Consider the following 23,216-nt stretch of genomic DNA (forward strand, 5'->3'; position numbering starts at 1 on the left):
TTCAGGGAGCATAAACGTTGACAAATTTGTATTCTGCATACTGGGAACAAAACTTCGTGAAACATCTTCAAAGCTTGCAATATTTAAATTTGTTACTCTGTAGAAATTGGGAATGGTAATCTTATAGTCAATTGCTAGCTGCACTATTGCTTTATTTAGCCACCCATTAATTTAGTCAGTTCAGATCTGGTCAAAACCCAGGGTCCTTACTTTCCACTTCCAAATGCTCTTGATATTTCTGTCAGCTTTTTAACTCCACCAACCCTTCTACAACACATGCTTTACAACCATATTATTTAGATTTACTCCATGAAACCCAGTACCATTCTAGGGGGTTATTCAAGTGGGGATCACAAATATATGACAAACCCTTCCAAAATGTGGTTATTGATAATACGCAGACTGATCATTTCTGGAAACATTGATATGCTCTTTTTGAATTCATAACAAAGGGCTGTAGTTTGTTTGGCTTATAATGATTTCACTGTCTTGGAATGATGTCTAAATTTTCTCCAAAACTTTCAGTCACAACTGGAGAAAAGAAAAAAAGGAGTCTTGATACTCAAGACGTATCGGTAAATTGGGCCCTGTGAAGTAACACATCCAGATGGATTACATAAGGAACTTGACATCTTATTTAAAAACAAATCATTCATTATGCAGTGATGAATAATCAAGCATTACAGTTTCATCTCTGGAGATCCCTTTTTTGGTTGGGATTTTGATAGTTCTGTAATTAAAAGCTGAAAGCTATTACACCGTCTACATGCTGATCAATTGGTAATTAAAAAGTTGATGATAGATATGGCATTTCATGGGACTGCGTGGCTTATGAACAAATTTCCTTAGTCTCTTGAAATTTGCCATTTTAGTGTGTGTACAGTACTGGTGAGCTACTCGATTTGAATCTTATAAATACCATTGAATTATCAAAATTTGCATACTATAATTTGAGATGTTAATAGATCACATTACTTCAGTGCAATCCAATTTGAAAGGTTAGGTTTCTTTCTTCCGGATATGTAAAATACCATCTTTTTGAATAGCTTTTAATTAGATTGGTCTGTCCTATCAGGATTTAGATCTTGTGGCTTGTTTAATTAGTAGGATTTTAATTCCAGGCCAAAGAAAACAGCAAATGAATGCTACTTTCAAAGTGGGCAAGGAGGTGAATGGAATTAAGCTTTTTTCTAAGGTTCCCAGCGGAATATCTTTGACAGGGGAGAAGTGAATGTTTGTCCCCTTCTTTACTTTGTAAGGCCATTTAAGCCTTCCCTCAAACCTTGCTTACTTTTTGCTTGCCAAAAACAAGGTCTTGAAGGGAATATGGGCAGTGGCTGGCTCAAGTGTTTTTCCATTAAAAAATGCTGGTTTTCAGGTCTAAGCTGCTATGTAATATTACTGGCAGTAGGGCAGATGGTGAAGCAAGGGGAGTTGTGCTGGTGGAAATGTGTAGCTATCCGTTTAAGAGCTGTACCAAAGAAACTTAGTAGTTGTAGTCTGCCCACAGGGTGGGATGAGCTTGTGGCTCTCTAGTAGTTGCTGCACTACAACTCCCATCTTCCCTGATACTCCGCTTGGTATACACTTCCAGAAGGGCATGCTATTGAACTTCTTCTGCCTACATTGGTAGACCATGGAACTGTGATGCAGCTACCTGAGGAAGGCTGGGCAGCTCAAGCATGACACCTCATCTTGTATTCCATTTAGAGGGGTCCTATCAAATGCACTGCACATGGGTGAAAATTCAGTGTTGCGGCACCAGATCAAGTTCTCTTAACCAACCTTGACCTACTGAAATGTGATTGCATAGTCAACAGATGTGTGATCTGAAGCAAGAAGTGTATCTACTATGCTTAAAGGAATGAATTCAGTGCTGTTACGAAAAAGGTAATGAATATCTAATCCTCAAGGCTTATTTTCAAAGTGTCTTGGTGTTTTTTTCTTCCACAGACTTAAATTCTATTTCTTCTCTCATTGGAATTAAAAGTACCCAATATTGATGGTCCACTGCTCTCTAAAGCAGATGCGTATAACTTTTTGTCTTGGTTGCATGATTGTTATTTTTATAAGGGGAATTGCAATGAGGTATTTTCCTGGTTGTCTGCTTAATGTGCCACCAAGGACAGATGCTTGGAGCACACTCTGTGGCTCAGTGGGAGAATTCAGCAAACAGATGGATTTGAGGACAACAGAAGTCTTGATACCACATTCTTGAGTGGTTTGACCTGCTTTTTTGCCTCTTGGCTTCTGTTTCATAAGCATTTTGAAGAAGAATGAAAGGGAATAATAAAAGCATTTGTATCCTACTTTCTCCTTAAGGAGACAAGTGTGGCATATAATAAAAACAGTTAATAATAATAATAAATATAAAACAAAAACAGATAATGCAAAGCTGCCAAAATATTTAGGAGGGCTCAAAAGCCTGATTATAAAACAAAGTTTTAAATACGCTGTTAGGCACGAGCAGTGAGGAACATCTAGAGATGGGGCTCTGCAGAAAATTAGACCAGAGTCTGGACAAAGGATGTTAATGTTATAGGGAAGTGCCGGTAGTTTGAAAAACTTTGTTGTTAAATGGGAACATGTTTGGAATTACGAAGTGCATCATCTTGGTGAATGTGCTAAGCTTCTCCTTGTCTATCATCTAGCGAGAGGTGTTAAGCTGGTTTTCATATGAGCATGCACAGAGAATCCTCTTCTCACAGTGTCCACCCAGATGCCCATGGGAAGCCAGCAAGCAGGACTTGAGCAAAGAACACTCTGCCTTGCTGTGGTTTTCAGCACCTGGTGTTCAGAAGCATACTGCCACTGACTGTGAAGACAGAACCTAGCCTCTGTCATGGCTAGCAGCCTTTGATAGCCTTCTCTCCTGTGAGGAGATGCTCTTTAGGCATCTTGGCCTCAAGAGATATGAGGCATATATGTACAGTGGTACCTCGGGTTAAGTACTTAATTCATTCTGGAGGTCCATACTTAACCTGAAACTGTTCTTAACCTGAAGCACCACTTTAGCTAATGGGGCCTCCTGCTGCTGCTGCAGCGCCGCCGGAGCACAATTTCTGTTCTCATCCTGAAGCAAAGTTCTTAACCCGAGTTAACCTGGGTTAGCGGAGTCTGTAACATGAAGCGTATGTAACCTGAAGCATATGTAACGTGAGGTACCACTGTATTACATTTGCATTCCACCTAAACAAATTCTGGTGTGTGTGTGTGTGTGTGTGTGCGCGCGCGTATATGTGTGTGTGTGTGTGTGTGTGAGAGAGAGAGAGAGAGATTTTCTTATGTATCAAATAGATGTCATTCACAGGATTCATTAGTTCATATTTTATTTATTTTTTTAAAAAACTATTTATATGCCTCCAATACATACAGTATAACATGGAAGTGTGGAACAGTGCATACAACATAACAGTGCATACAAGTATAAAACACGATGAAAACAGTACAAAATGATCATTAAAATGATATATACCACAGACATTTTGTCTAACAGACATTTTGTGCAAGTTTGTATGGAGCACATAATTTGGCTTCCTAAGAATGCCAACTTTCATCTTCAAAAAAATAAAAACCCAGCCTTTGTTGGTTACAAAGCGTATACATGAAAGTATGTGAACAATGCCTGGTAATCTCAGAAGCTGAGGAGTGACAGCAAGACACCAGTGATTATGGAGTTGCATAATGTAGTCAGGAGCTTGGGTTACCTCCTTGTAGAATTTAAGATTATTATTTTTTTCAAGCAAAGGGTACACGCGGGCATTGCAAAGCCCAGCAAAACTCTACAACTCTATAATTCTTTATATATGAATGAGTCTACTATTTTTATACCTGATGCATGGGTGATCAAAGGAAGGCACTGCAATTTGTTGACTATTTCGGTTTATGAAGTGTGTTGTTGCATGATTAATGTGTATCCCAATAATTTTTGAAATGGAGAAATGTGACACTCTCATATAGTTTTTTTAGCGTTAGGCTTTAGAGTTTTAAAATCTGATAAAGCAAATACAGAAGTACTCTTTGGCTGAAGCTTAATTTGGCAGCATCTGCTAAAGAATTAAACATGCTCCCACTAGTAGAGAACTGAAAATGATAAATGTATGCATTGGGGGGGAAAGACCTTCAAAACAGTCTTTCATAATCAGAAAACATTTTTTTTAAAGGAAAAATAAATCCCTGGAATGCCTTCTGATGTAGTTTATTTATAACCAGTGCATTAAAGTGAAAAAATGCTGAAAGGGTCTTAAGTGGCAGACTGCTCTTGAAATATTGCCTTATTTAAATAGTGGGATTATTCAAATTGATTTGTGGGGAGGACAAATAATAATATTTGTAGTTGATGCACTTAAAAGCATTGAACAGAACTGGAGAGGAGAATTATATATGGAGACATGGAGGGGCTGAGTGCTCAACCAATATTTCTCTCTTGAATGCTCTCCCTACCCATAGGTGCATGTTGGGACAGTCTGCTTAACCGTAAGTATGCAAGGAATGAACCTTACCAGTTCCAAAAAATGAATTGCATTGTTTGTGAATGTGCCTCTTCAGACTGCAGGTGGGAGGAACAGCATTTTAAATGCTACTATACATCAAGAGCTCCTTGTCAAAAGGAAAACAGAACTAGAGATAAAAGGCTGGGTTATAGGCTGGTTTTCTATTTGCAGGGAATTATTTTTAAAAATATGTAAACTTGTTATTCCCCCACCTATCAACTGAAATGTTGTGGTTATTGTGCTGTATGTGTTATACCCAAACTCTGATCAGGAAGCGTTAGGATTTTTCCCACACCTTGTGGTTCCTTGGTTTCAGAGATTGCACTGTGCTTTTGACATGGGATGGTTTTGTTGTGGTTCAAGCAGAGGCAAGAGCTACATGCCTAAATACACACATTTCCCCCTCAGCTTTTGTCAAGGGCAGATAGTCAAATATTCCCAGAAATGATAGACATTGTGGGTGTTATTTGACATTGTAGAACATATTCTTTTCTGTTGTCCATTGTACAACCAGCTATACAAACGCGTGCTGTCCCCCCTTTTGAGTAGTCTAACATCCTGGCAATATGAAAATATCAGATTCTATGTGTCTGACATTAACCCGGAAGTAACTGCAAGGGGGGCTGAGTTTTTGTCAATAGTATTTCTTAGAGTGGCGAATGGCACTATTTAACAGGAAGAAATTCCAATGAAAAACCTGGTTATTACATATTTTACATGGCTGTTTATTTGCATATATTTAATTTTTTTTATATATGGAAGTTTTATGATGGCGTATATTTGTAATGCCCAATAAAAGTCTGGCGAAGTAAGTAGTAGTAGCCTAAATGCACTTATTACAGCATACGCTGCTTTAATTCTGGAGGCAACTTGGGCGTGATCATTCCTCCTTGTGTCGCATGCTTCAGTGGTCAGGGCATTGTTATGACGGAAGGGTGGAGGTGCATAGCTTGTATGGCATACCTTACCTTAGGAAGTGACATACCTTTTCTTGGGACCTTTGGGCTAGGGTCTCATTTGGGTTCATTCCTTTGTTCTAAATTTATGAAGTAGCTTTTGGAGAGTGTTGTCTGATCAGATCATAAAGACCTCAGAGCCAGGGTGTACCAGGATGTACCAATAAGACATTGTGGCTTATGGTCACTACCAGGCATATTACTACTACTACTATTACTGCAGTCGTACCTCCGCTTACGTATCCCTCCTGTTACATAAACGGCAAACCTGGAAGTATATTTCCGGGTTTTTGCTGTGCGCGCATGCGCAGAAGCGCTCTACCACCGTGCATGCATGCGTGCACAGAAGCGGATCCCGTCCGCAACCGGAGGTACCACTGTACTAATTTGTATTATTTATACCCTAGCCCATCTGGCTGGGTTTCCCCAGAATAAAATAAAAACAGAATAATACATCAGACATTAAAAACTACCCAATACAGGGCTGCCTTCAGATGTCTTCTAAAAGTTGTGTAGTTCTTTATCTCTTTGACATCTAAGTTTGTCTTAATCCCCTTTTGAAACCCATCTAAGGTTGTGTCTATCACTGCAACCTGTGGCACTGAATTTCATAACTGCATGGTGTGCTGAAGTCCACACAGACACACACACACACACACACAGAGAGAGAGAGAGAGGAGAGAGAGAGAGAGAGAGAGAGAGAGAGAGACTTCCCAAACCTGCCTTTCCAAGGTCACCAGCATTGCAAGCCTCACATATTTGAAAAGTGTACGAATTTAGAGGCATCTGTTTGTATGTTCTTATGGTTTCCTCCACCGTGACACAGACCAACCATGTTTTAAAGATAGTCTCGATAAGCATTTGGGAGTCGAGGATGAAGATTTTATTGGCTTCTCTAAAAATGCAAACTTTAAATCCTGTGGAATCTTAATAAGAATCTGTGTTGCTTGTGACATTTGTACAAACCTTAAGCTTGAACAGCTTGATATGCAGAATTTGCTAGGCCCTTGTATCGTGCTTAGGTTGAACTAATGATTTAAAAATCCTTACAACTGCTCCTCATTACCTCGTACATCAATAAAGACGCGGTGGCTGGTTTGTTGCATAGAGTGAGAGCAGATAAAGCAGTCTGCACTTCAAAATATTAATCAACTCAGCCACCGTCAGGTATTGGAACATTTTCTGGAGGGAAAAAAGGCTTAAATAGCTCTGCACCCTTAGATGTGTTGGTGTGTGACAGCTGGTTCCAGTAATTTGGTTTTATAGGGCAGTTTGTTGTAAACGAATGACATGTTGACTATTTTACCACGATTTCAGATTATCTGAAGAATATTTTCCGGTTTACTAATTGGTAGCTAATGCTGAGTACATTGATGTTGACATGAGTAAATGGATTTAAAATGATTTTGAAGTGAGCTTCATTAGAAGATGCTCTAATTCAGAGTCAACAGGAAATGTCAGCCATTATGCCTACACTTGTTCTCACATACCAGATTGTGGCAATACTGTGATTCTTTCCCCTACATATCTTGGCATACATGCAGGTCATTGATATCCACAGTATATCTTGCTCAAAGGTGATGTGTATCCTTTTCCAGTAATCAAAAATTAAGTATAAGCATTAGAAAACAGGAGTTAATGTAAATGCCAGGGAAAAACATTGTATGCTAAGCATTGCAGATGATTTTCCTCAACTTGTTGGAATGTTTTTTCTTTTCTCTTTCGTTTATTGTGTGGAGTGATGGAGAAGCTCACATAAACCTTTTGATAAGACCCCAACTTATCCATAATACTAAGGTGTAACCTTAGCTGCATGACAGTTGAGTTGGCTGTGGCCTGATCTTTCCAACATCAAGATAAACAGTGGGAATGCTGTGCTTAACTACCAGTGTATGTATTCTTAGGAAGGAGCCCTGAATGGATTACAGATTCCCAAAGCGTGTATATGGAAATCTTACAAAACACTTTGTATTTGCTAGAAATGAAGGTGTACCTTTGTGCAACATGTCTGTGGCATATTGAGCTGCTTTCTGTAAATGAAGATTCTGGGTCCCGGTATGAAGTCAGCAAAAGTGATTCTGCTGCAAGGATTGCCTAAACTTTGTTCTGTTTTGAATTGGCATAGATCTTGCACCAAAGGCTCAGGAAATAATTTTTAGAGCTCTGTGCAGGATTAAAGAGCCATCATTTCAGTGTCCAGTTTTGATGTAGCAAATAAAAAAGCTAGAAGAGTGTTTATAGGAAAGTTAAACGATAGCAAAGGTCAGAGGGCACAAGTCAAGTGAAGAGACCGAAGACTGGAGTCTTCTTACTTAGGAAAGATCTGCGGCAAGATTTAGGTGTGTGGGAGAGGGCATTAAATATCTGTAAGGCTAAGAAGGAATGAAGCACTCCTTTTCCCCACAGTTGATGGAAGGGCAGAATGAGATGGGTTTTAAGGTGCAAAATCATTAGCGGTAAACTGAACCTTATGAAAACCTGTAATAGTAAAAACAGAGTGAAACAGGATGCCCAGGGATAGAGAAGCTGTGAATCCAATTACTACAGACTTTTAAGAGACTTGTGCGGGTTGCTGTAGGTATTCAGTGACTCAGAGGAGGAGACCCCTGATCTTTTCCATTTCTAGGTTGCTCTGTGAGGTCATGCCCAATTATAAAGCAAAGCATTGTGTTGGCAGATTATAAGGTGAACTGTAGTTTCCAGAACTGATGACATCAAGATCTGGAATTGAGAATTGGACTAGTACACTGTAGGATAAGACCCCAACCAGACTGCAAGTCACACTGTGGTACATTTCGTGGATCCATCTTTGTGCAGCAGCTCTTTTTACTGAGATCCTCTCCATAACTTAAAAGTGTTTGGCACCAAGCAATATGCTTTCAAAGCTTGTTATAGACAGTACTTGTTGGTATGAGAGCAGTTGTCATGGGTCAGGTTGGTAACTGCTTAGCTGGTACCTCTAGTTACAAACACCTCAGGTTACAAACGCTTCAGGTTACAAACTCCGCTAACCTGGAAGAGTCACCTTGAGTTGAGAACTTTGCCCCAGGATGAGAATGGAAATCGTGTGCTAGCGGCGCAGCGGCAGCAAGAGGTCCCATTAGCAGAAGCATACCTCTAGTTAAGAACAGTTTCAGGTTAAGAACCTCCGGAAAGAATTAAGTTCGTAACTAGAGGTACCACTGTACAAGAAGAGTTGCCATACGTGCTAGACAATGAATCAGCCTTGAGAAAAAATAGCAAAGTGGCTAAATTTACTGGCTCTGAAATGGTGAAATAGTTAATGCTGGACTAGCACCTGGGAGACCAGGGTTCAAATCCCCACTGGGTGACCTTGGCCAGTCACTGACTCCCAGCCTAATCTAACTCACAGGGTTGTTGTGAGAATAACATGGAAGAGAGAACCATGTATATCACATTGGCAGCAAGGTGGGTAAGTGTAATTAGATTGTTCTGGTGGGTGGTGGTGGTGATAATTGTGTAACGAGAATGAGTGACTGTATACAAGGTAAATAACTGTAAGGGACTCTGGTTCAACATAGCATTCTCATGCCCATTTCTTGGATCTATTTGATATATTTGGTCATAGTCTTCAAAGTTTCATGCTGCTAATCAAAGTCTGCTTGGGTTGCATAATTGGGAGTGCCACCACAGGCACAAGGCATAACTATTCGTTTTTGATACACCATTTGAAAGCCCTAGTAAGTGTAGTGCAGGGAGAGGAAGAATTCTGCCTATTGCTACAAATATGCATTTTGGAAGAGTGAGATTATTCATGGAGGAGGTGAGCTCTGCTTGAGAAGCACTGCTGTCTTGTCATTCTCATAATAGGAGGGTAGGTGAGATCAGACTGTGTTAATAGTGTCTGCAAAACATGAACATCCTACTGTCAGAAATTGGTGTTATGCTGAGCTGGTGCCTGACTTGGCAAGCAAGAGTTCATGCTAAAGCCTTCTAACTTCAAGACGAATGCTAGAGTCTCTCTGCTCTTAGTTAAATGATGACACATTGCTTACCATCAATCCAATTCCTATTCTCCAGAATTTGTAGCTTAAAGGGGAGTTTTTTGTGGAGGGTCCGCCCTCAGATAGTGACCATGAGATTTGAATAATAGCTGTGGTAATGCTCTTGAACATTTCAGGTCATTGAACTGCAGGCTTGGCCTTATTAATTTGCAAGGATAGGGTGGTGGTAGTCTGCAAGTAGTGTAGTATCCTTCCTTAAGCACCATCTATCTCATCTCTACCTCCAAAATCAAGAATCTAGGGATGAACAAATGTGCCTATTTCAGTTTCTCATTTTTCCAATCTCAAGTTCAGTTTGCCACAGTATTGTGCCGGTGTCCAGGTTTTTTTTTTAAAAAAAAGTCCTCACAAAAGCTAATCTGCGTTCCAGTGCACATTATCCTAATATGCATTGTTTTGCAAGCAACTTTCAGTAATATAATGCATTGCTCTACACATTTTTTGGTGGGAGAGAGCTGCATCACAAAATTTGGAGAAGTGTGAATTTTGATGGATAGCTGTGTTTCAGTTTGTGTTTTATTTCAGTAACTGTGAGTTGGGTAGAACAGAACCCTCATGTGAAATGGTCACAGTCTGTATCTTAACCATATACTGTACCTCATTTCCAGGCAAATAAAATAGTTTCTAATGCTATGTTAATACTAGCCATAAAACATTTAATTTGTCATGGAAAAATACCATCCCCACCGTGATCTGGAGAGCCCCTTCTTTTACTTTTTAAACGTATTTGGGAAATATTTCTACTTCAGCTTTCTTTTTTAATGTATGAAGTTGCTCCGATAATCGGCTGCACTACATGTTTTAAAAATCACTGCTCCTAAATCTTCTCTGTTGTCAAAAATGTTTGGATTGTTGTGTATTTAATTTTGTTGTTGGCTCCTAATACTTTGTAAGACTTCTCTAATGCACAACCAAATATACCAAATTTTATAAAAAACAAATACCTTAATACATGAAAAATAGATAAATGCTTGTATTTGATATGCATATAAAAACAAGCATGTTCTGGCTGAACACTGATTGTCTTCAGTAGTATAAAAGTCAAACACAAGTTCTTGTGTTTCATACAGAAAACAAGCATCTTGCCTTCATATTTGCAATCAGTGTTACTACTTGTATGTGGGCAGTATTGCCCACCTTTGACATGAGTGGATATATTTTATCATGCTTGTTGTCTCCTAGAATGTTGAACGAAGAAGTGTCCCAAGCAAAATTGGATTGTACTGCTAAGGTCTCTAGCATTTCATAAGTATGGCACTTGCCCATATAGGAATCATTTTGCTCCAACTCCTGGGCAGCTTTGACTAGGCAATGCCAGGACCAGTGCTTATACTGACCAGTGGTGTTGAATTGGGATGCCCTTGCCCTTGATATTGTGCTACGTTTGGTGGTAAAGTTTTCCATGTTACAGCAGAGAAGATGCTTGCAATGGCAATGTAATGTTAATTATAGTTTGTTAACCATTGCAGATACTGGTCAGTAAAATTATGGCCCTTAGTCACTCCAATAAGTCAGGTCGGGGGCTATATTTCCTACCCTGTATTGTAATAGCCTTGTTCCCAGTTGTTGATTGTGTGTGTGCTTGTGTATGTTTGAGGGAGAAGATACAGAAGCACCTCCAGCTTCAGCCATACTTGGTATTAAAAGCAAGCAAGCAAGCAAGCAAGCAAGCAAGCAAGCAAGCAAGCAAGCAAGCAAACAAACAAAAACAAACACAAACACAAACACAAACAAACACAAACACGGAATGTGTCAGTGGGGTTCCTTAAGTGCACTATTGTATAAGTCTGTTACGTTTTAATTGAACAGCCTTTCTGAAGATTCAGAAGATTTGGAGGAATGGCGAGAGAACACACTAAGCAGGCATTTTTTTCCAGCGAACTGTGACTTGCTCTTCTTTCTGTTTGTTGATATATTCATCTTAAACAAAGTGCTCATTTTGTCCCTGTTCACTCTATGTTTGCTGCACTTCTGGTCCATTTCCTGTCTTGCACTTAACACTGCCCAAGCCTGGCTGGAAGATGTTTTGTGCAGTGGAATAAGACTAATGTGTTAAATATTTAACATTGCTAATTGATTCAATAGGAAGGAAAAATGAGCAGCCGGAGCTTGCCTGGAGCTGTGGTCAGCACTCTTTTTTCTCTTAAACTGCTGAGAAAACAGTAACTGTGCCTCTTGGATGTGCCAAGCCATTGTGATGGGGCTGGAGGCCAGGGCTGGGTCATTTCATGCGGAGGCGCTGGCAAATTTCTGATGCCCTTGGCGGAGATGTGGAAGCTGGAGGTTGAGGAGTAGGTGTGTTGGTCACCCAAGAATGACCTTGGGGTGCTTGTGTTGTGTAGGTGAAGGAATACAGAGGAGGTCTTTCAACAATTCAGAAACACTGAAGCAGTGCCAGTGGCTCTTCTTGTGTGTATTCCCTTACACCTTAAACTTGGTTCATGCTTTGAAGACAACTGGCCTCTCTGACCTTGATTACCATATCTCCTTGACCCTGAATTACATCGTCTGTTACTGCCGTAGCATTTTGATGTTGTGCTAGGTGATGAGAAGCCTCCAACTCTTCATTTCTTTGCCTCACTGACCTCAAAATGCAGAGGGAAATCCGATAGGATTCTTCTGCTGGATTAGGCTGATTTTATTTGACGTCTCCGCTTTGCATCGTTGCTGCCTTTAGCTACATCGTAACCTTCTTGGACTGCTGACAAGAGGAGTGTCCGTCAAACACCCCAGCTGTTGGCTACCTCTGCCGTTGGCCTGCACAGCATTGGTCAACCTCCTTGTTTTTTCATTTGCTTCATGCCCAGGTTACGTTTCCTTGTACAGTACATCAGAAGTAGGATGATGTTGTAGGCTGCCTTGAACTTGGAGGCAGGCTATAAATATTGCAGTAACTTGCAGTATATCTTTGCATATAGAGAGGAATCTGGCCGTGGAATTTAAAAATGTCAGGCTCTTAGAGCAAACAGACTACCTAGTTTTCCATGGGTGCTGCAGGTAGAGGAGAGGATGTGTTGCCACCATTTATCCATCTGTTTAATGAATTTCTATCCTGTCTTTTTTTCCTTTTAAATGTTTTGACAACATGGACGAAAACGATGGGGTTTGATTTTGCTACATTATATTTCCTAAATAAATGAAATCCAAGACTTTTGTGACCATGGAGGTAAGTATTCACATGCAGTCTGGCTTTAGAATGTCTAGTGTGCTAGATGCCAAGATGCTGAATTTGAAAAACTTTGATATGAAGGTGCAACAGCTAGTACAATTTGATTTAACGGGCTCCATTCTAAAGCACTATAAAATCTTTGTTGTTCTTGTTTAGTCATTTAGTTGTTTCCGACTCTTCGTGACTCCATGGACCAGAGCACACCAGGCATTTCTGTCTTCCACTGCCTCCTGCAGTTTGGTCAAACTCACGCTGGTGGCTTCGATAACACTGTCCAACCATCTCATCCTCTGTCGTCCCCTTCTCCTTGTGCCCTCAATCTTTCCCAACATCAGGGTCTTTTCCAGGGAGTCTTCTCTTCTCGTGAGGTGGCCAAAGTATTGGAGCCTCAGCTTCAGGATCTGTCCTTCCAGTGAGCACCCAGGGCTGATTTCCTTCAGAATGGATACGTTTGATCTTCTTGCAGTCCATGGGACTCTCAAGAGTCTCCTCCAGCACCATAATTCAAAAGCATCAATTCTTTGGCGATCAGCCTTCTTTATGGTCCAGCTCTCACTTCCATACATCACTACTGGGAAAACCATAGCTTTAATAAAATCTTTAATGTACCTTAAACTGAGCCTGGGTTTGGGTTTGGGCGTGGTTTAAGTGGTGGCTTGTGTTTTATGACTCCTGTAATTTTTGAGTATTTGCAGCCCATGAAAATATTAAATAAAAGTGATTTGTGAATGCCAGGCCATTTAGGTTAATCTTCACCACATTGTGTTTGCTGGAAGGTGGAGAACTGAGCTGGAGAGACTATGATTGCTTCAAGGTTGGTTGTGAAGCAAAGGGCTGCTATGAAGTGTGTGTGTGAGAGTAACATACACTGAGAGGCTTTTCTCAGGTCAGGAGGACATTTTCATATGCTGACAAGCTCTAGTGGGGAGTTGTATTCACCTCTGGCAGCAAAAAACAAAATTTGTGGCACCATAAAGATAGAGCAGATTTATTGTAGCACAAACTTTCATGGGCATAAGTATTCATGGGCGAGTACCTGCTTCATCAGAAACATGAGGTCGCCACCTAGGTGGGTTTTAGGTACTGGGTCTCTACTCTGGTGTGGTCAAAGAGAAGAAACACCATGGTGCACCTGTAGCAGGAAAACCAGATACCTTCATCTGCCCCACCTGCAATAAAACATGTCTTTCTCATATCAGTCTCTACAGCTACAGCCGGTGCTGTAACCCTTCAATGTGCACTCTTCCATTGTCTCCTGAGGCAAACAGATGCCAACAATATCCTTTTGTCTCTCTATCCTTAAGTCTCCATGCCTAGTGTCCAAACTGCAGGTTCAGACCAATGGGGTGGCTCTCCAATGCTGCTGGAGCAGCAGCAGCAAAGTGCAGACCCTCCCCGGAAGCCCCCCTTACAAATAAATCCAGGACTAGAGCAGATGGTTCAGGATTGTTCCTGCCTCATGGCTCTTCTAATATATATACATGCAACTCCCAATTTTCTCATGGGTTATGGTCCAAGGCACCACACTTTTAAATGAAATCACGTATGTGTGAAGCACCTTTGAGAAGTCTGCAAACACCCCCGGCCCATTCTGCCTCTTTTGGTGATGTTTTGGGGTCACTTCCAGTTTTGGTGTGATGCGCAGTCATGCACATATTGGACACTCCTAAAATGGTTGTAGGAAGCTAGTTAAGGCAACTGACCAAGGCACAAACAGCTAGAATTCTCATTTCCCAATGTGTTTTTTTCAAATCTTCTGCCTCATCTCACTTTCCTTTACTCAAAATTTGAGTCATGGTTAAAGTTATACCCTGGCCTCCAAACTTGTTCATGTAAATGTAATATTCCTTAGTGTAGCATTTTCTAGTATCAATGTTCTTGGGGTGCACAGGAAAAGGCACTCATTAACTAGATCGTGACCACAGTCCACATATTATCTATGTAATACTTTGTGTTGAATTATGAGATTTAAATTCTGTTGGTTATTTGCAGGAAGTTTTGTTTGGTAACTTGGAATAGTTTGCACAGCTTTGAAAGAGGGGCATGTTAGGCATGACCAAGTAGACTACTGCAGCAGCATTCTCATTGGATTAAGCCAGTTGAAATGGGTTGCCTCCCTCCCTCCTCCCCTCTCAGTTTTGAGTGAGCAACAACCTCCATGCTCCCAACAGTGTGGGTGGGTTGTGGTAAAATTGTCCCTTCTTTCTTATCCTCATTGACAGTCTTCCCCTCTGTAGATGATGTGGCTGCTATAAACTCTGAAATGCATTTTTTATTCTGATCTTTTAAATTCTCATTCATGGGGAATCAATAGAGGGGTTAATAGAGGCTGGAAACTGTTCAGAAATATCCTGGCCAAACTGTGGAGGGCCATGGGAGCCTGAAATGCCATGGTAACATGCCAGGAGGTAATTTATTTTAAAAAACTTATTGGACCCAGTGAAGCATAAGTGCGAGGATAAGAGGAAGCGTATGCGCAAATGGGCAAAAGAATGAAATCCTTCAGATTTTCGGTGATTCCTGTAGCTCCACATGCAACTATCTTGAATTAACTTTTTTGTTACCCTTCCAATTTAATTTCTTCAGGTTGACCAGTTGTGAAGAAACAGCTGGTCAAAGCTCCTTTGGGCTGCCAGGGGAGGAAACGAAGGCCAGAGTTTCCTGCCTGCCAACTGAAATGGTGAATTGCTTTTGTAGAAAAAGAGAGTTACAGGACCAGCATGGAATTTTATCTGTTTCTTTGGCTTTAGCAGGGGACATAAATGTTCAAGCCACTCTGAAATTTCATTAATGCTGCAGATTAATTGAATATAGTTACAACATTGTGCTTCTGCTACAAAATGCCTTGAACAGATTTTATATATAGGCACAATTCAAGGATGCTCAACTTACTCTCCAACTCAGGTAATGTAATATTTCTTATTACCCTTTGAAAGTAATCTGCAGAAAGATCTGATACAAAGATGCACAATAGGTTAGTTGAAGGAAGACAGGAACTGAAGCATTGAACTGAATAGAAAAATTGCATTGTGGAAGCAATAATGCTCTTTGCCATTCATTATTGCAATTATAATTATGCAACCTAAAAATTTAATTGGCATAGCATATTCTTCACAGTGAATAGATCTCATTGTTTCCTCTGGGGAAAACATCCACCCTCTTCTGCATCACAAACGCCTGTGTGCTGCTCATATGCTCTCAAGAGTCCCTTTGTTTACCTGATAAGTGATTAATGGAATCATGATTTTTGTGAGGTACCGTTGGCAGCGAAGGTCAAGTGAAGAAAAAGCTTCTTCCTAGACCCCAACTTTCAAAGAGCTTAATTGTTGAAACACTACATCTGTTCCTATTTGCGTAGTTCTACAAAACTGAGTGTTTGTGAGATAGGTTAGTGGAGGAAAAAACTTGCCATGGGAGTTCCTTCTTTAAAACAGTATTCTAAACTGACACACTTTTCAGGGAGGTGGGGCAAGTGTTTGGAGGAGCAGTTTGCAGCTGCAACGCTTTTAACTGAATCACTTCTTTGATGTGTCTCGATCCAGCCTTGGTTCATGAAAACCAGCAAGGGTATGAGAGGAATGGTGTGCGGAGTCCCAACATGTGTCATGTGGAACTTGCGTCATACATGACATTATGTCAGCAGAAGCTTCACTGGGTGCTTGCATGTGTGTTGCAAGTACAAAGGTACCATGAGCAGAATATTATATATTCCCTATTTAATTTGTTATATACTCATGGGGTAGCAAATCAAGACTTGATCATTCTAGCATGCCTGTAACAGAATAATAAGTTTTCAAACAGTTAATATTTGACTTGCGAAACCTTAGATTCATAAGTTCTTTTGTTCCTCCCAAATTCCGGAATGCAGACTTTGTGGTTTGCATTTGAGTTACTCCCCACCCCCCGTCAACATTTCAATATATGAAAACAGGGAACAGAAAGCAGGTCCATCTAGCTCTATATTGCCAACATGGCTAGGCAGCTGTTCTCCAGGGTTTCAGGGAAGAAGAGGCTACAAGCCGTACCTGGAGATGTTGGGATCGAACCCGGGACATTCCACATGCAAAACAGACACTCTACTACTCAACTACAACCGTTCCCTAAAAGTTTCATTCTTTATTTTATTGATTCCTAGTTTCCGTACCAATTCTATTTATTAAGTGACACTAGTGATACATATAACTTTGGGTGGGAGACTTGCATTTCCACCAATGTTTATTGGAAGATATGCTGCTCTAAGGAAAGGGGTAGTGGGAGAAGTGGGATAGATGTCTTGAGGATTCCCTTCCACCACAAATTCTTAGAGCTTTCCTGGGTTTGCCCCAGTTTTCTGGAATCGCCTAAATGAAATATGCCTTAGTGCATATAAAACTTTTTTTTTAAAAAAGTTAACTTTTAATTTAGTTTTAGAGGACATTATGAAGCTTATAACTTAGGTTATGTTATATCGGTGATGGTAGATTACCAATAAATAGTAGTTTCCTTCTCCTAACTTGGCAGGGTATAAATACTATCGCAATCTGTGGGAAGGAAGATTGTACTTTCAGCTTCCTGAAAGGTTCATCTGAGTTCTGTCAGCCATCAGCACTTTAAAAGCGCCATTTTTCTCTTAAGAGCCTTCCTATAATTGCAGGAGCTGAGGGGGTGGACTGGAATTGACAGTCCTTGCATTATATGTAAACGCACCTTCGGGTATAGATTTGCCTGTGCGCGTTGCTGGAAAACATTTTTAGCAGCAACCCTCCTAATTTTTAACTTGCTGTTGCTGATGGGTTATGAAACTTGCACAGCCCACAACACAACACTGTCCATGTTCCAGGGTAGCTGTGAACGCATCATAAAATTAATGAAAAGACTTCAAAGTGTAGACAGAGTGTTAGAGGTTGGCTGAGCATGCTGGCTTTGAATGTACCTAGTTTCTTTGCTTAGAAGTGAGATGTGGCTGGCTGTGGTCAGTGTATTTTGAATTGGAGGCCTCCAAAAGAGAGCCTTGTTTGAAGACTATCTAGGGCACCAGACTTTGTCAAGTCACAGTTGAAGGGTAAGCCTTTGCCTTAGCTCAGTGCACTAGATAGCTTGGCTGCTTTTGGATGCAGGAGGTTCCTGGTTCAATTTCTTGCTGGAATGAGTTCCTCACAAATATGGATAATCCTTCATTTGATGTTTACTCACTTGGATACCTCTCTGTATTCTTCACTGTCCACATCAGCCTGTGCAATTTTTTATTTATCCTTGCTGGAATGCGCTTATTCATTAGATTTTTTTATTAGAGTTATGGTTGAGATGGCACTTTCATTCCAAGTCCCCTTTTTCAAAGCCATATAACTTTGGAAAACAATTGTGTTTTTAGGGTACAAGGAGGTGTTCATTTTGTTCCTGTTTGTTGCAGTCTTAAAAAAAATAGTGAAGGGCATTTGAGAACCTACAGGAGAATATGGTCAAAACAGGAAGTATCTGCACTTCAAGTTATGTGTGTGGTACTTTGATTTTGATGAGGCTGGCATTTTGTCTAAATGAGGACAGCTCTAATTGCCATGAGATTCTAAGAACACAAAAGCATGTCTGATTCATACCAAAGGCTATTCTTGTTATAGCATCCTGGCCTTTCAGTGGCCAACCAATTTCCTATGGTAAGCCCATGAGTTCATCTTGAGGGCCATATTAGTTGTGTGATGTTTCCCCCCAGCAACTGACATTCAGAGGCATTCTGTTTCTGACACTGAAGGAAGCATATACAGTGGAACTTCAGGTTGCGAACGTGATCCATGCGGGAGGCACGTTCGCAACCCGCAGTGCTGCGCAAAGCGCAATTTAGCGCTTCTGCACGTGCGCAAGTGCCAAAACCCAGAAATAACCCGTTCTGCTACTTCCAGGTTTTGGCACGTCCATAACCTGAAAACGTGTAACCTGAAGCATCTGTAACCCAAGGTACCACTATAACCATAATGATTAGTAGCCATTTTGTAATCTTACCCTCCGTGAATATGTCTGATCCCTAATGTAAAGGAACAGAGATCTCTAGCCTAGTTCATAAATTTGATGTCACACTTCACCAATAGGCTAGTATGGGGTATGTCTAAGACTTATGACACAAGCTTTAACAAAATCTATTTTCAACTCCACCTCTCCTACACACAGAATGAGCTTGTCTCGACTAGGAACACTGGACAAGAGCTATCTTCTCCAGTGACTCTATCCCAAAAGCTGAACTTTTAAACTGTGTATGAGTTGCTGGTTGCAATCTTTTCCGAATTCTGTGCTTGCTAGAGGTACAGTGTATTGAATGCAACAGTTTAGATGTGACCATGATATTTGTTGCAGCTCAAAAATGGTCAGTTAGTCCTTTCCACCCAAATACGATTTGAATTTGTTGTCTTGAACAATGCCCTCCTTCTCACCCCTCGCCAACTTCTCAGTGCTCTTGCAAGGAAAGACAACCATGTTTTGCACAAGGTTGATTTGCTTTCTGTGTCTGATGGGAGTGCCAGACTGTGCAGCAGATTGGAGGCTTGTGTAGAAGGCCTTATCTAACTCATAAATGGCCATCATGACACCCCCCACTGCATTTGAATACTGGTAGTTGTGTTGATATGAGGAAAATACATTGGGGGAAAAGGGAAATAAGTTTAGCAGATGACGAAGGACCTTAACAAAATTGCCGAGCAATTTAGGGACCCCATTACACAACTGCTTCTTCTTCCTTGAGTCGGTCTGTCTTAAATTTGCCCTTGTTCTTCTGGGTCAGATCAGTCAGTTGTAAGGAGATAAAAATGACTGGTGCCTGTGACCCAGTACTTCATTCTGTTTTCAAGTAGGGAAAAAGCATTTTGCAGTGAAGGAAGAATAATGCTAAGTGCTGCTTGCTGTGCTGTTTTAAAGCAATGTTCATCTAGTATGTTCTAGGAGTTCCCAGCAGCTAGTGGAAAGAATCCTGTGATTTCTAGCCTAGTTTATTCATTGGGGCTACCTTCTACCTCAGGTGGATGTTCTGTAGGAATGTCTTGTTAAATTGCCAATTGCCCTTGGAGTTCCGTGCCTGAACAACAGCATTTGATGTTGAGCAGAGCACCAGTGGAAGAAAAGCTTTTAAAAATTCTTTGTCTCCCATTATCATGTGTACCTTGATAAAGAGAACTTTAAATCCACCCATTATAATCGCAGAACAAGCTTTGGTGTTTGCCTTGGGGAGCCAAATGAGGATATAAGGCTTGACTTATCCTGTGGCTAGTTTTAACTCCTTCCTTTGCCTATAAGCAATACAAAAATGAAATTAAGAAACCATTCTATGAACAATTTGTGCTCTGTCAGTTGTTCAGAATTTGGAAATAAGATTAATATCTCAAAACAAATGGATGTACTTCATGCTGGGTCAACGAATGATTCACAGGGCTTTGCTGTGGAACCAAAGGTGTCCACTGTGTTCAGCATCAAGGATCTGTGGATAACAATTTAGGGCTCAAATCATTTTTTTCTGTAAATGGGCAAACCTAGCTGTAGTTATTTGTATACATAATTTCTGCTGCAAATATGTTAAAAATACAGTGCAACAGAGGTTCAATGGAGTGGACCCAGTCTGTCCAGGATTGTTTCATTTTAGTTGTGCTGACCCAGAGCCTTTGTGTAGGTAAGTTACTTTCCAGTGGCAATTTCAAACATAATGGTGGCTTTGAATTCAAAATCAGACTTCTGTAGTTCTGAAACTAGTTCAGGGTTACCAATAGGGTGATAGGGTTCAAATAAGATATTTCCAATTTTAGGAGATCAAATATTGGCTGACTGTGCCTTAGCTGCTTTTTCCTCAAAGTTACAGTGTCATCAATAAGCATATTTCTGAGTGGGGGAGTTCCATATGTGCATCAAGGGAATAATTGGTCAAGGAGTCCTGTGCTTGAGCATCCTTGATAATCCAGCCTTGTCTGTGAAAGGCATAAGAGGGACATTGGCAGGTTTCATACTTCCAGAATGTGGACTGGAATACATGCTTACTGCACACATGCTTACTGCACACTGGGGCATGGAAAGGAATTGTGTTTCTGCTTTATCAGTGTGTCATGCCTGTGCTCCCCCATGTTCCCCCAGCCCAGAGGGATCACAACCCAGGTAAGACAGAGGACGCTTGATGGAGAAGCACTGAATAAAGGACATAGGGAAAGTTACTGGTAGCAGAACAGGAAGAGGAGATGGGTTCTCCAGAAGAAATGTTTCAGCTTGCTGGAATTGGGTACATGTTGGTTTCTAAATCAGTAGCAAAGACTGTGGCCAAAGTTCTTATTTTATACTAAGTCTCAACAAAGAGAGTTCAGAACAGCTGTTGGGGAGGGGTTGTTTTTATCCCCCATTCCCAGTGAAAATTACAGAGAGTTTCTGGTTACTGTAGTCACACTTGCTTTGAATAAAACTCCCCAAGGATAAACCTAAAAGCAGTGAAACTTGACTAACAATCCATTTGGGAATCATTGTCGGTATGAGCCAGATGAGTCAAATGTGATATTTGCAGCTTACAAAGCAGTTTGGGGGTGGGGGTGGGGGGAAAGAGCAGGGGAGAGAAGTAAGCAACAGAAAGTAGTTCTAAAAATATGTGCCAAACTGGTTGCTCAGAATAGGGAGGAAAAAAGTCCATCCCATTTTGTGACTTCAGTCCAAAGTTGACAAGATGGTGGGTTCTATGCAACACTGCCACTTTTTCTGCCCTTTAAATGCCTTTTGACATTTAAAAGTTTAAATTCCATATGTGCAGGAAGTGAAACAATTTCAGATGTTTAGATTCTTGGGACTTAGCATCTTGGAATGGTGATGGTTCTGGGAGTGCTACTGATCGTGCAGATTCAGTGCATAGGAAGATGAATTTTTCATAGAGCATTGACCCAAAATGTACAGAAACAAATGATTTATCATTTCACCATGCTAGTCATTTAAGGTGCTACAAAAAGTGTTTGTTTTTGGAAGTAACCAAAGCAACAAATTTTTAATACTGTAGTTCCTTCATTAAGATGCTCTCCACCCCTGTGACAGAAATATTCTAGTCCATAAATTTAAAAAGATTGTCACCATCCATCTAAAGGCTGTTTTTGATGTTGCTACTTATTCGTCTGTTGGTTATCTGCCCCACAAAGTGTATGGCGGGGGGGGGGGGGAGAGAGAGAGAACTTGATACGCAGATATATTGTGTGTAACACTTGGCAGCAAGAGTTGGAATTGGATTACTAGCTGCTATTCTAGCAAGTAAGCCCAAATGGTGTTTTTATAGCTTATCTCTCTTCATCTGTGTTCTGTGGGCTTTGCTTGCCAAGTGTTAACGGAAACATTCTCTGCAGTATCAGTCCACCAGCCTCCTTGAAATCTCTGCTTCTCTTTTCCACATACATTTTTTCCTAAACCAAAGAGGTTGTATGGTCATAAATCAAACCCCAGCAGCCCTGTAGATGAAATGACTTTCCACAACTGCATGAAACGTGATCATTTAATGTCTAGCAGGATTTCCCACCTGAGTCAACAAATTCAGCACTGGATAAGTGGGCCGCCTTGCCCTGGAAGTTTTACCCCTCCTTTTGGATTTCATGTCCGTCTCTAGTTGTTTATTGGAGGGTGGAGAAAAATGCCTACCTTGCTACAAAACTGTAACCCGTCACCATGTCTTCTCAAAAGAGGAGCATGCCCCACATGGCCTCTCTTGTCTAGAGCAGCCTTCTGTTCTCACAGTGTATGTACATTGCCAGCCTTGATCCTAATGAGTGCTTGTTTCTGACATTTAGTCATGTGCTGAATTTAGATGTGCATTATGAGAATTGGCGTAGAAACTGTGTTGTTTGGCGTTACTTCAGGTACCTCAAAATCTATGAAAGTTGAGACAATAGGATCTCGTGTCAAGAAAAGCACTCCTATTTGTGGTTCCCACTTTCCTACCTGGTATGGTAACTTGCATGCTCTCAGAAGAATGATTTGGGAGTGTTAACTCAAACTTGAAATTCAGTGATGATATTCCTGTTGTTGTTTAGTCGTTTAGTCGTGTCCGACTCTTCGTGACCCCATGGACCAGAGCACGCCAGGCACTCCTGTCTTCCACTGCCTCCCGCAGTTTGGTCAAACTCATGCTGGTAGCTTCGACAACACTCTCCAACCATCTCGCCCTCTGTCATCCCCTTCTTCTTGTGCCCTCCATCTTTCCCAACATCAGGGTCTTTACCAGGGAGTCTTCTCTTCTCATGAGGTGGCCAAAGCATTGGGCCTCAGCTTCACAATCTGTCCTTCCAGTGAGCACTCAGGACTGATTTCCTTCAGAATGGATAGGTTTGATCTTCTTGCAGTCCATGGGACACTCAAGAGTCTCCTCCAGCACCATAATTCAAAAGCATCAATTCTTCGGTGATCAGCCTTCTTTAACCATGCTAAAAATGCAAATGATTAACTGTAGACACTGAGCAAACATGGGATACAACCACAGTTACTTAGTTGTTATTGAACCCTTACCACCACTAATGATTATCTGTGCTTCACAGTAATTAAAACAAGAGTTGTGGTTTATTTTGTTGTCCTTGACAAGAGGTTCATCCACACTTATGCTTGCCCCCACCAC

General features: G+C 40.9%; 1 protein-coding gene across 8 annotated transcripts in view; it reads left to right on the top strand.

Annotated features, from left to right (window-relative positions):
- Window positions 1-23,216, top strand: part of CADM1 (cell adhesion molecule 1) — a 300,635-nt gene that overhangs the window by 24,792 nt on the left and 252,627 nt on the right. The gene's annotated exons all lie outside the window — the stretch shown is intronic.

Source organism: Podarcis melisellensis (assembly GCF_964234715.1).
Source record: "Podarcis melisellensis genome assembly, chromosome: 15".
Lineage (NCBI taxonomy): Eukaryota > Metazoa > Chordata > Lepidosauria > Squamata > Lacertidae > Podarcis > Podarcis melisellensis.